A 13473-nucleotide genomic window follows, 5' to 3' on the forward strand; every position below is an offset into this window, starting at 1 on the left:
GACAGAGGCTGAACTGAGGGGCTGTATAAAGGGCCAGTATAAGATAAATAAAGAGTTTTTTGAACTGTAAATCATGCAAAGTTGTCCCTTTAAAGCCCCATATAAATATGTTTATATAATATATAAATATGGAGCTGGAAATGTGCATGATATGTCCGCTTTAAGACAGAGGACAACGCAAGGCAAGTTTGTTTGATTAGATTAGATTATTTTTATTTTGAACATGTTAAAATAATAAAATAAAATACAAAAATAACAGCAAACTTTAAGTAAGCAACACAAATAATAACCTTTCAATGTTCGAAAAGGGCGTAGGATGAAGTAAAGAACTTTTCTAGTCCTACCCTTTTTTTTTTTGTTTTTTTTTATAGTCCCTTTGAAACCCTGAACACAACTCCAAGTGCTTTGCATGAGCCACAGAGATGCATTCATTAAACACAATGAATGTTAGATTTTCTAACAAGATCCACTGAAGTAAAATAAAACCAAACCACTAACAAAGAAAGGAAAATTCAGTTTCAGTGAAGTTACAGAAGTGCAGCAGTGTCGCATAAATCTACATTATGCCAAAATACTTTAGAAACTTTTAAGTGTTCAAAAATAATTGGAAAAAAAGAAAAGCTTCAAAATGAGACAGTATTATAAAATTACATGAAAAAAAAATATGTATCTGAGGTAAGGCTAATCACAGGGTTGGCAGTTCAACCCCCGGCTCCTTATCTACACGTCAAAATAAAAGCACTACATTAATGGAGTCCATTTATCATAGAAACGTATGACTATAAAACATTCACAGCAACAAACTTCTCCAGTGAAATATTACATTCCCTTTCTTCCCTGCAACAGGCATGTGTCCTGTCCAAGCGCCAGACGAGGAACCTCTACTTGTCCACTTACTGTGGGTGTGTCACTGTTTTTTTTTTTTTTTTTTAATTCCCATGTCTCTGTCATCCCTGCAAATGGTCATGGAAACAAGGCCTCACCACAGATTTTCTAACAAGATCCACATTGTTTTAATAAGCTCTAGCTTTTATAAGCATAAGTCTGGCTCAGAGGCTGAAAACTGACATCCTGTGAAGGCTTGAGTAGGAGGCAATTAGAGTTAGCAGCAACCTCCCAGACTTGAGAGAAAATGAAGGAATGAATGAAGAATGGATTCGGTTTTTTAGACGAGTATTAAAATGTAAAAAACAAAGCAACAAAATATGTTCTTTTGTTTTAACAGTTGGAGCATAAAGATATCTTTCTGCAGTGCTCTAAGAAGTTTTCACACAGTTATACCCTCTGGCCTCTCTGCTTGTTTGGAGGGATGGTAATGTCTGTAGCCTCGCTAGCGGTGGGGCTGTAATACCTCAGCAACTATGGGATGGATCGCCGTAAACTGTTGTATTGACATTCACGATGCCCTTGGGATGAATCCCAATATCATTAATGAGCCTCAGACTTTTCATCTACCATCATCAGGTGAAAATTAAAATAAATTTTACCTGCAAAACTAATCAGATTCACATCCGCCTCAGTTGTACTGTGTGTTTAGTACTCGTTAGCAAACATTAGCATGCTAACACGCTAAACTAAGATGGATAACATGGTAAACAATCAGCATGTTAACATAGACCAGGTGTAAATGATGACATGAATACAAAACAATAAATACAAGAATGCAGTTTTAAAGGGAAGTATCAGTGCAGTGTGAAATATAAACAAAATGACAGTGTATGTGTTTGGTGTGACTCAGCAGCTCCTCTTGGCTTTATGGAGCTTTATGATGAGTTTCAGCTTATTCTTTATCTGTCCAACTGCAACTTTACTGTTTTGCTTCACTCTCAGCGCTCTCATAATGTTGTTTTGGGCTGCAGCAGGCAGCTGTTTTCTGAGAAAAAGCTCTAAAAAGACACTGTTCACTACCTGCTCAGCACCAAACAGACACAGTTAGCTGTAGACTAGCTGGTGAACATAGTGGAGCATTTAGCAGCTAAAGAACCAGATATTTCCCTCAGGAGTTGGTAGAGAGCAAAAACAGAGCTAAAGAGAGTGAATATTGGACTTACATGCACCAGGTGGACAGACACACGACTCCACATGAATGATAACGTTGATCCGTGTGGAAATAAGTAACTGTTTGCTAACAAGTTTGCCAGTTAGCTTGCTAACATAGATCAGATGTAAATAATATCATGAATAATAACTGCATTGTGCAGGCTGATCACTGTGATGGTTTACTGAGATGCTTAATGGAACAGAGCCATCATATTGAGAGAATTAGGAGCCCAAAAAAAAAAAGGTTTAACTCTTTGGATTTTGTTTTGTCGAGTCCTAAATTCCCAACAGTTAATCTGACAGATAAGATGCCTCAACACACACATAAGAGAAAAAGATTGATTTTAAATGTGAACCAACCTTGTGACGGGGCCTGACTCTGAATATTTTTTTTTAGACTAGATGTCAGGATACTTAAAGAATCTGCCTTCTTCCTGATCTGGAAATAAAGCAGCGCGTGGGCTTTGAGGAGGATAATCCATATCGAGCTGAGTGGGAGTCTTGACTCAAGCGAGTCAATTTTGAAAGTTCCCAGTGCCGATGGAGTCACGACTGGATGATGGTAAGCTGATAATGTAACAAAGACCTTCAGAGGTTTGTTCATCATATGACGTATAAAGAAGCCGTCATCACAGTCTTTTCACATTTTGTATGGAAACCCCCTCCTGTCATTTTTATCTATCTCTAATCCATGTACTGTAAAACATCACAGCCTCATTTAGCTCTCTCCACTTACTTCTTCTCTTTAACTCAAAGAGCTCTATGAGTTAAAGTAATAGTCTTGTTTTTTTCATTGAAATAAATATCTGTTAAGTCACTATCTATTGCCAAATGAGGTAACAGAATGGTGATTGAGCCTATGGTCTACTGATGAAAGCCCTTGCCTTACGAACTGGGTGTCTGTGGCGACATTCCCGGGAAAAATCACAAGTGGTGCAAATCACCTGCCAGAAAGGGTAGGCAGACTAACGGGGGGAGGAGGGGGGGTTTCCAGTCTCTACTAGTGTTGCCAGCTGACTAACGTCACACAGGCAACACTGATTGGATCTCTGGGAAGTGAGGTTCCAAAAACACACCTGCAATTACCACTCATCGCCATAGGTGCCTTTAAACTTACAGTAACTCATTGTGTTGACTATTTGAGACTTTTGTCAGATCTGTATGTGTTGATTGAACTTGGGTTTGTAAGAAAGGAGAAGGGAGGGGTGAGAAGATGGGAGCTAGAGGAAAAAAAATAGTTGGTGTGACTTTTGAGTTTGAGAGAAACTGTCTTCTTTAAACCACGAACTATTAATCAGTCCACCAGTATTTTAAGTTAATGTCCCATAAATGTCAGTGAGGCCATTGAGTCATTAAGTAATAATTAATTCTAGCCTTCAGTGTTAGGAAAAACAAGTTGCTACAAACAACTTTTTTATTCTAGAGATGATGAAGGCTTTCTAAACATTAAAACTGTACTGGGAAAATAAATGTCTCAACATAAAAGTATATATTTAATTTCCTCTTAACATTTTTGCATTTATATGTCGGGCAGATGTGCCTTCAGCTCTCTCCCCATCTTTATTATTATTATTATTGTTATTATCATAATTATTGGTTGAGCTAGTAATGGCGATGGCAGCTGTGCTGGAGCACTGGTACATATATATATATATATATATATATATATATATATATATATATCCTTCTTCTTGGTACCATAACACAACCTTTCACTCCCCTCACACACACATTATATCTCACATTATGTTAAAAAAATATTGGAAAAAAATGAAGGCACTGATATTTTATAACTCATTTCAAAGACATTTTATAGCCTTTATTTATTAGAATGGCAGTGCTGTTTTAAACGTGGACATGTCAGTTGAGACGTATATGTCTGTATATGTCTTCAGGCTCATGGAGAGATCCTTGACACGATAATGAAAGGAACGCAGGTTGGACTGTTGATTTGAAATGAAGGCCTTCTGCATGATGCATTTCCTTTGGAAGTCTTTAATGTGGCCGTGGTAGTAGAAGAGAGGATCATCCTACATGAGTTCAAAGATGTGCCCACAGGCTTTTGCCTTGTTAATGGGTGCAATCTACTGCCTCAACCTTGAGTAGCCCCGTAATATGAAGTACTCCTTTGAGTTCTTTCAGAGGGTCATCGGGAACATTAAACCGGACCGATGCTCAGCAAGAATTCAAGGGCTCAGAGTTAAACTGCTTAGATATTGACTGTAAACAAATGGATGCACATCTCAAGCCCCTACTAGGAGGAAGTGAAAAAGGCACTTGTTTTGTCACTAACTTTCATTTCAACAAAAATAAACATCATTTTTCTTAAGAACTGTGTTATAGGAATCTTTTAGACATGGATGTTTATTGTATTGTTTTATAAAGCTCTCAGTACCCTACTTTATCTCTTTCTCTCTCTCTGTCTCTCTAGTTCCCAGTTTTGAAGGTATGTTGGAACCAGCAGATGTGTTTGATTAACACGTCTGCTTTTTAGGGTATTTACAGCATACAATATTGTTTTTGTTCATATTGAGATTTTATGAAGCTGTTGTCATTATCTCACATTTGCCTCATTTTAAACAACCTGCCCATCTCTGTTCCCCCAGCACTCCCAGGTGTCAACATACCCATGTGTTAAAACGCATAACTGTTTTGATGTTAAGGCATGTTTAAGATGTATCAATGTGCAATATTGTTCTTGTTCATTTCAAGATTTTATGAACCTGTTGCCATTATCTCACAATTGCCTCATTGTTCAACCCATCCCCAACTTCTCTGTCTGCCTGTCTACAACCCCACCTTATCTGTCTACAACCCCACCTTCTCTGTCAACAAGCCCACCTTCTTTGTCTGTCTACAGTCTACAACTTACCTTCCCAACATATCCTCACAATTAAATAGCCACATTGGTCGATGCACTCCAGAAAAACCTATAGGAGCATTTTCTAATATGCTGCTTTCCAAAACTTCCAAATCATTGTAAAAAAATATTGTTTTATGATGTGACAACACTGTGGTTAAAGGGGACCTATTATGCTCATTTCCAGCGCTATATTTTTATTTTTGGACTCCACTAGAGTAGCTTTACATGATTCACAGTTCAAGCAGTTGTTAGCGGCACCAGAAACCAGTCGACACAACAAGATATGGAGATATTTAGAGCTCTTTGTTCAACAGATCATTTAGAAATAATGCAGAGAGAAATAATACAAGCAGAAACAACCACAGTAATGATGATGTTTGATGAAGAGCTGCAGACAACCAGCACTTCTCCAACAACAACTGGTATACTACCTCCAAAACAGTGGAAAAATGTCATAATTTTAGTGGAGCGGGGCAGTAAACTCGAGTGTTGTGCGAGGACCAGACCAGACGACCATGTAAAGAAATCCACCACAAGTAGACCTCGGCTCGGGCTGAAAGTAGAAAAAAAAGTTGGAAACTGAGCGTTCAGAGCAGTCTGACAGTGCTTTTTGCTCACAGGGATTACTTCTACATACATTTACCTCATTATTTGACATGCTGGCCACTTTAAATATGACCATCTGACACTGTAAAATTATATATGTGACTGAAAATAAGGAAAAACATAATAGGTGCCCTTTAAGGTCTGGTTAGGTTTAGGTTGTGGTTTGGGAAAGATCATGGTTTGCTTCATCATCATTTACAAATATACAGTATATAATTCACTAGTCCACATGCATAAGTTATGTTTAAGATGAAGAAATTTGAATAAAAAATGAAAGCAAGCAACGTCAATCAGGACACAAACTGTGTATGCGTGTACACCTACGTGTGTGTGTGTGTGTGTGTGTGTGTGTGAATGGGAGAAGACAGTTGTTGTTGACTCACACACTGCTGCTCCAGCGACAGCCTTAGTGTGCAAACAAGACCTTTAGCCCACACACTGACCCAGCTAACCGAAACCTTACTTCCTCCTACTTCCAAAATAGGGACTATAAATAGAGACCGCTGTCTGTCTTATTTTGGAAAAAAAAAATGGGGCCACACCCATCCTTTCTCCTCCCTGTAGAAACGCAAACCAGGAAAAGAAATACTTGACTCTGAGAGGAAGGAGAAAACTTTTTTGAAAAATTGAAAATGTGTTGGGGTTTTTTTTTGCATTTCATCTTTTAAAATCTAAAATATGTATATTGCTTAGAAGTGGCTGAGAGAAACGGCACTTTAGCAATGGAAAAAAGAGGGAGAAAGAAAAAACAAAACAAAAAAAAACAACTTTCTGTGAAATATGCCCCCTTGTAGTTAATGATTGTATGTGTCCTAAGAGCCCAGTGTTGCTGACATCTCTTAAAAAAGCTTCACCTCACCACTAACTGTGAGGAAAAGCACCCGGACTCGGAGTGCCATTTATCTTAAATGTGTGGTGCGTGCATTAGGACCTCACCTATGGAGAAAAGTGTCAAGAATTGATGAATAAGTCACAGTACTCTCACTTGAAGCCCTTCTTCTGCACCCCCGGTGTGGAGCGGTGCATTTAGTTCACACCTTGAACTAAATACAACATTATTTTCTCAAGTATGAGAGATGAAAAGAAAAAGAAAAATGGACACTGGAGCGGGATGGTGTTGTGAACCGTGGCTCTCTCTCTCGCCGTGTTGAAGTATTCATCCATCTGAAGTGGAAATAAAATGGCTTCTTCGTTTCAACACCTGCACCCAAGGGTCTTTGTCCTCTATAGTTTTCACACTTTTTGCTTTAACAGAAAGTATTCCATTAAAGTCATCTTGTAAAAAATTTTTTGGTCCTTTTCACTTTCCATCCACACCCATCCACACTGCTCACAAAAGTGTTTTAGCACTGCTGGATGGATAACACAGGAAAGGCAGCATCCTGTACGCTCTGCGGCCACTTTATTAGGAACAACTGTGCAAATCTAAATGTGATCCAACACAACAGCTCTGCCTTAAATCCTACATTTACGAAGCTTATACAAGTTCACATTGTCAGAAAGGTGATAATTCTGTGTACTGGAGTGCTCCTAATATTTTGCCTCCTTCATGTATGTTAATGGAGTGGACAAAATATTAGGAACACCAACAGATTGCTGAGCAGGTTTCGGAGGATAAAAAAGGTTAAACTGAACTGAGAGTTGAGCTGGAAAGAGAAGTGCTGCTCTGGCGGAAGATAACAGAGGATAAAGAGATTTTCTACATCCCGACACCCTAAAAGTTCTTAATGACTTATATAACTGATCTATAAAGTATTTAATGTCTTTTTTTCAGCATGAGAATATTGACAGATAAAATGCACAACAGCTGATTTGTACACACAAAGTGAAAGATGCTGAGAAACTGCACATCATATAGTTAATAAATAATGTCTTAACCATTAATAAAGCCGTTAGTAAACCTTTTATTAAGGGTGACTCATTAAAAAGCGGTACAGTAAAACATTATATTACACTGTGTCCTAAAACCTGCCTGAGTAAAGTAAGTGAAAAAGAAAAAAAAAAACAGTAAGACAGAGAGAAAAAATAACATAAGAAACGTCTCCAAAGAGCAACTGTCAAGAACGAGATGAGAGAAAATGGAATGGAAAATAAAATATACCCATTTCCTTATCCTGTAATCTATCTGAGCTTTTAAAGTGTTTTCTATTGTATCCCCTTCTCTCTCCACCTCCCGGTGTGGCTGTCAGTCAGCGGCGAGCGTAGACAGTACATGTCAGCAGACCGCTGAGAGCCAGGATCCTGTATTCCCTTGTAGCAGATGGAGGGAGTAGATAAAGCTTTACCACCTCCTCATTCACACACACACACACTAACACACACACACTGACCTCTCAGCTCCCTGCAGCTTGACAAATTATGCATATGACTGAATGGGGAAAACATAACCAGGCTGGGTGTGTCCACGGTATTGTATGTGCGTGTGATGTATACAAGCTTTAAGATTTTACATCATTTGTCCCGACGGGATTTTCAAAGTAAATGTTAAGGTCTGTTTGAGCAGTGCGAGTATATCAAGGTGGCATCATGTAATTAATGAATTTCCTCCCTGTTGTGAATCCTCGAGGGAAAATTAAATGTGCTGGAAACACCTGTTCCCCAGAATAAAAAAAAAAAAATAGGGAGTCATGATTTTCTAAATTGTAACCTCATAATTTAGCGAAGGAAGGAAAGCTTTTTGCACAGCAAAGACAAATTGCAAATAAAGATTCTGATTAAATTACTATTATCAGGCGACATCTTGCTTTATTAGACTTCAGTGATTGATTTACTCTGGTTCACAATCGCTGATAATATCTGCAATCATTTTAAATCAAATTAAAGCATAAAAAAAATATGTGTCCTATGAAAAATAATCTTTTTAAATCATCATACAAAACCCTTTTTTTGTCTTTAGAGGTAGAAAAAACCCATCTGACAGGCAAAGTGATGTCTTTAAGTGTAGGTGTAGGTTCGCTCAAACCGTCCTTTCAATAAATATTTACAGGAAGGAGAGGGAACGGAGTATTTTCCTCCCTTCCTCTCCTCTCCATCCATCCATCCTGTCTTGCCCTTTCCCTCCCACACATGTACCCCTAACGTTCCCCCCCCCCCGGCAGCTTGGGAGCACAAAAGGTCACAGGACGTTTTGTACGGGAGTGAGAGTAGAGTGCAGGAAGGAGGGGTAGGCAGGACGTCTTCAGGCATGACCAACGCTGAAATGTCACCCGATTGCTGACCAGCCAATAACATGTGACCGCACACAGACGGCAGTTTAGTTAAGAGGCTTTAAGAGAAACCTTAAAGGCAAATGAACCCCCCCTGGATGTTTTTTAAAGTCCAGAATAAAATCAGCTGATACACGGTTGAGCAGCGGCGGCGGCGGATGTTACGAAGGATTTTTGCTGATTTCTGCTGACCTCCCGCTCAACTCCGCAGAGACACTAAACATAACACAAGGTGAAACTTAACTTCCAGGGGAGTCGTCGTCATTTAGGTCAGCATGAGAGCGGAAACAGATCAGATCAAGAATCTATGACGACCACATGTGACATCACTGATCCAATAATGGAGAATTAGGGATTAATTAGGGATGAAAATACCTAAAGTGGTTCGTAAAATGCCTCCAAACTGAATCAGAGGTGCAAAAACTATCAAAATTTCCCACATTCGTCAAGTAAATTCCATCCGTCAGGTGACCAGAAACACTTCTGCAGAGTAATCCTCGTGTTGTGTGCTGCTGTTCAACATTAGACAGATTCGACACAAGAACTCCACATATAAACATGTTTTTATCTTAATATTGCCTTTAGCCTTTCTTGGTTGAAGTAGTTCCTTGTTCCTTGTTACTTCTGACAGTTAAAATGACATCAAAGCTTGATTTTTCTCCAAGCTAATCTTACAAGGAAGAGAAAAAAAACTCACAGCAGAGAGATGGTTTAGCTGCAGGACTGAGATAAAAAAAAAACATTTGTCATGTGGAATTTCTGGTTATGATATGACCTAGCATTGAAGCTAATGCTGATACAATGTTCATGATCTATTTGTGCATTGATAAACTGCAACATAGAGGTGCGGTTGTGTGTCGTCCTGCGTAGAACCGTGTCTGACCTGTTCTCAGACGCTACGTTAGCGTGTGTCATCAATATTCAAGATATGTCGCCTCCTTTATCTGATTGCTCCACCGAAAGCTGCTCATTTCTTAAGCCTGTTACTGAGAGCTTGAAGATGCATGGGATAATGCAGGCAATCACAAAACAAGCGCTCTGCATGCAACATCACTTCAAGCGCTGATTACTTTCATTACAGGGGAGTAATTAGCACCTTAAGGGGAAAAGGTAGGTTCAGAGTTCTGATCCCCAAGTGATTTTTAAAGAGTTAGTTTAATCTCACCAGGGTTGGAATAAATTAAAGAGTTCTCGCAGGGGGGGAGGAAGTCCTTATCAGAGATGACACGCATGTAAAAGCAGAATACAAATGCATCCACAACAATATGAGGATTAATTACAACAACGTCTTTATGTCATTCAGGAACCCGGTGGATGTTTTTGTCCTGTTTTTTTTTCTGTGGGGAGGAAGGAATTACAGGACTGTGGTCAGAAATGAATGAATATAATTCATTGGCGCTAGATTCAGGTCACCAAGATTTATTCAGACAACAAAATGACACGTTAAGTACAAGTTGTGCAGATTTTTCGACGAGGCTGGAAAGTGGATTCTCTTCAGAAAACACAAGAAAATATGTTGAAGCTAACTTTGCTTTTTTTGGGGTCACTGTCGATACAGCTGGAAAACCTTCTGTCCTCTATGTCTAAAACTTTTACTGCTCGGGTAAAGTTTAATTAGAATTTCTGCACAGTAAGTCAATTGTTTTGTTTTTGTATTTCCTCAGTATTGCTAAAGGTTATTAAAATTTACATTTTTTTTATTTTGAAAGGTGCGTAGGAGGCCATGAGTTAGAGAGCTCTGCTCCGACAAGAACACTTCATTTAAGGCTGCAGACCGAAAAAACAGCTCAACGTTGGTGAGACAATGAAATACGATCCAGGAAAGTGAGTTTGAGTTACACATTCAGATGCCAAAACACAGCACAGCAGTTGGAAAGGCAGCACCTCACCGGATGACATCACGTTGTAGTGTTTGGCACCTCGACTACGTCAACACACTGTCCCCATTCAAATGAATGAGAGAGCTGCATGATGTCGGTCTGCAGACTTGCATCAAGAAATTTACCATTGACAGTGAACGAAGACTGGAGCAGAGCTTATAGTGGCCTTGTGGTTCACCTGTATGAATCTAAGTGGATGTTAACAGTTTCGGCTCTAGTGGCTACAGTTGGAACTGCAGGTCGTGTCGCCCGCCGGCCCAAAAGCGTATCAGTAAAATTATTTTTATACCATCCATGTGACCACCCAGAGCCAGGACTCTAATGCTCTACGGGCCCAAACACGGGGAAGCCAGTGAAACTTTTTTTCTGCATATGCATCCAACACACAACTTTCACTGGAACTGATGAGGTACAGTATGTTCCATTTTCTCAATATAGCCGTGATTCTGGGAGGTGTTTCAGATTAACACCAGAACTGCCAGAAGGGTCATTTTTACCCTCCTGCTGCAACAGCGTCAGCAGTTCAGTTTATTCATTTTTATTTTTTTTAAATAATAAGTAACACTCGACAAACTAACTGTTTAAAATTCAGTTTATGGAGTTTATTCATTTCACAAACTTCTGGAATAAGTCATTACAGATCACAAAAGGTCAAATACATTTTAAAGTTTGTCAATAAACTTTTTTCATACTGAGAATAATACTTCCTCACACACACACACACACACACACACACACACCAAGAACAGCAGGATCTCGTTGGGTTATAACATAACGACATCATGGTCTCAACTATTGATACATCATTGGAGGAACACGCGTTGTAACATTGTTTATAAGGTCACATACTGGACCACAGTTCACAAAGATAAGATGAACTTAAGAGGAAATGTGACCACAATTTCTAAAGGTCAAAGCGTCGCATGTGACAGATAGTGGAAATGTTACATAGAGCAGTCGTGCGCTTGTCACTTGATCTTGCCTTTAATTTTCCCAGGGTTTAAGGTCATGACAGAAAAACACAGCGACTATGGAACATAATATACAATACCGCTACTGTTTACCAAGGCGGGTAGAACAAATATTCACTTCAAATGTAAATGTAAACATAAACAGCGACACTGTGAGCGAATGTCAGGTTTGTGTACTTTGAACGGGGAGGAATTCGAGCCAGAAAAGTATAGTTAAGCGAGTCGAGTTACACTTTCAATAAACAATGTGTGCAAAACAGCGCTCACGTATGTGCGCACACACACATGCATGTGTACAATGTACAGACACGCATAACACTGTCCCGAGGCATTCTGGGTAGGCTGGTTGTAACGCGTGACATATAGTTTGCAAATAGGTGTAATGTGCAGGAACAGACACACACATAAACACACACACACACCCAGCTGTGGGAGGGCCAGAGTGACAGATTTGCCTCGTCGCCATTTCTGTCACAGTCACCTCTAGTGAGGGAACAAGAGGAGGAAGAGGAGGAGGAATGTAGAGATAAAAAAAAGAAAAACAAGAGCAGAATTACTTAAAAAAGAGGGAAGAGGAGGGAGGAGGAGGAGGAGGAGGAGGAAGGGGGAGTACATGTTATGTTTCATTCGCACTGTTGTTCGCAGCACCATTGAATTTATGTCACGCTACATTTCTCTGCGGTTTTACCTGAAGCTGTTACCTCTGGATGCACTGCAGGATCATTCAGAAGCTCATTCAACTTCTGAGTGAATTTGTAAGTTGCAGTTTGCAGTTGAGGAGTAATCTTCAGTCACACATGAGAGAAGACGCGACGAGAAACTCTCCACTTTCTCACCTCTAATCTATTCATCTGTTTGTCTGGACCATCCACAGTCCTCCTTCTGTGCAAAAAATGTATTTAAAAAGTTTATCTGAAGCTAATATGAAGCTTCAAATGAGTCAAATCAAGTGGATATCTTTCAACGTTACAGTCTTTTTAGTGCCAAAGTCCCTCTTTTTGTTACTATACCTCTGTCCGAGGAGACACAAAGAGGGTTTTAATAGTCAGTATGAACAGGAGGAACGATTACAGCAAAGAAAACTTTAAGTTTGGGATAAAATAACAAGACTACGATCAGAAGATCCTCCTCGTCATGGTTTAAAGAGTCTGATGTTGACTGTCTGTAGGAAACAGGAAACAAGTCTCCTGTGTTGAAATCCAATGTTTTGTTGACTCATCCATCCACCCTGATCTCCTCCATCTGCAGATTTGATTTCCTTCTTCGCTCCCTACGGATCAGAGCGGTGATTCCTTCAGCCACTAGAAGGCTTTGTCGCTAGGACGTAAAGTCATGTTGTTTTTGGGGGCTTTTGCTTTTCTTGGGAGGACGGTCTCGCTAAGATCTAGCTGCACTGTAACACTGCTACAGTGAAGACAGGTTGTAAACAATCCGACAGATTAGTTTGATTATCTAAAGCACTTTATCTGGAGAGAAAAAAACAAACATGAGTCATCTCCTCAAATCCTGGTTTAACTGCTTCTTCCACCTCCTTCCTGCTGCAGGAGATGTCCATGTCTGGCTGGATAAGCACCAGTTGCATGTAGAGTTCAATTCCTGCAGATTTGCTGTTTATGTTGATTTAGGAAAAATTGTCACTTTTTCTGTGTATTTTAGGAACCAGAGTTATAAGAGAAGAAGGTCAAAAATAACAAAACAGCTGATTCTCATGTTTTGAACATGCAAAACACTATTTGAAGCTGTAAGTGAATTCACACATCAGCATTTAAATTACTGAGATTATAATATCCTATTATACTGTGATATATACATATATATCCCTGATCTTCAGAAACCGTCCTATCTATGTGGGGAGAAAAGTGCAGCAAAAGCTGCAAAATATATGAAGTCTTGTCATAATCTGAGAG

General features: G+C 39.4%; 1 long non-coding RNA gene across 1 annotated transcript; it reads left to right on the forward strand.

Moving 5' to 3' along the window:
- The first annotated feature begins 283 nt into the window (after positions 1 to 283).
- On the forward strand, positions 284 to 5747 carry LOC137192338 (uncharacterized). Its single transcript, XR_010930561.1, has 3 exons — positions 284 to 1464; positions 2438 to 2602; positions 3936 to 5747. It is a non-coding gene; the product is annotated as an uncharacterized lncRNA (long non-coding RNA).
- Positions 5748 to 13473: the final 7726 nt, after the last annotated feature.

Source organism: Thunnus thynnus, chromosome 11 (assembly GCF_963924715.1).
Source record: "Thunnus thynnus chromosome 11, fThuThy2.1, whole genome shotgun sequence".
Taxonomy (NCBI): Eukaryota; Metazoa; Chordata; class Actinopteri; order Scombriformes; family Scombridae; genus Thunnus; species Thunnus thynnus.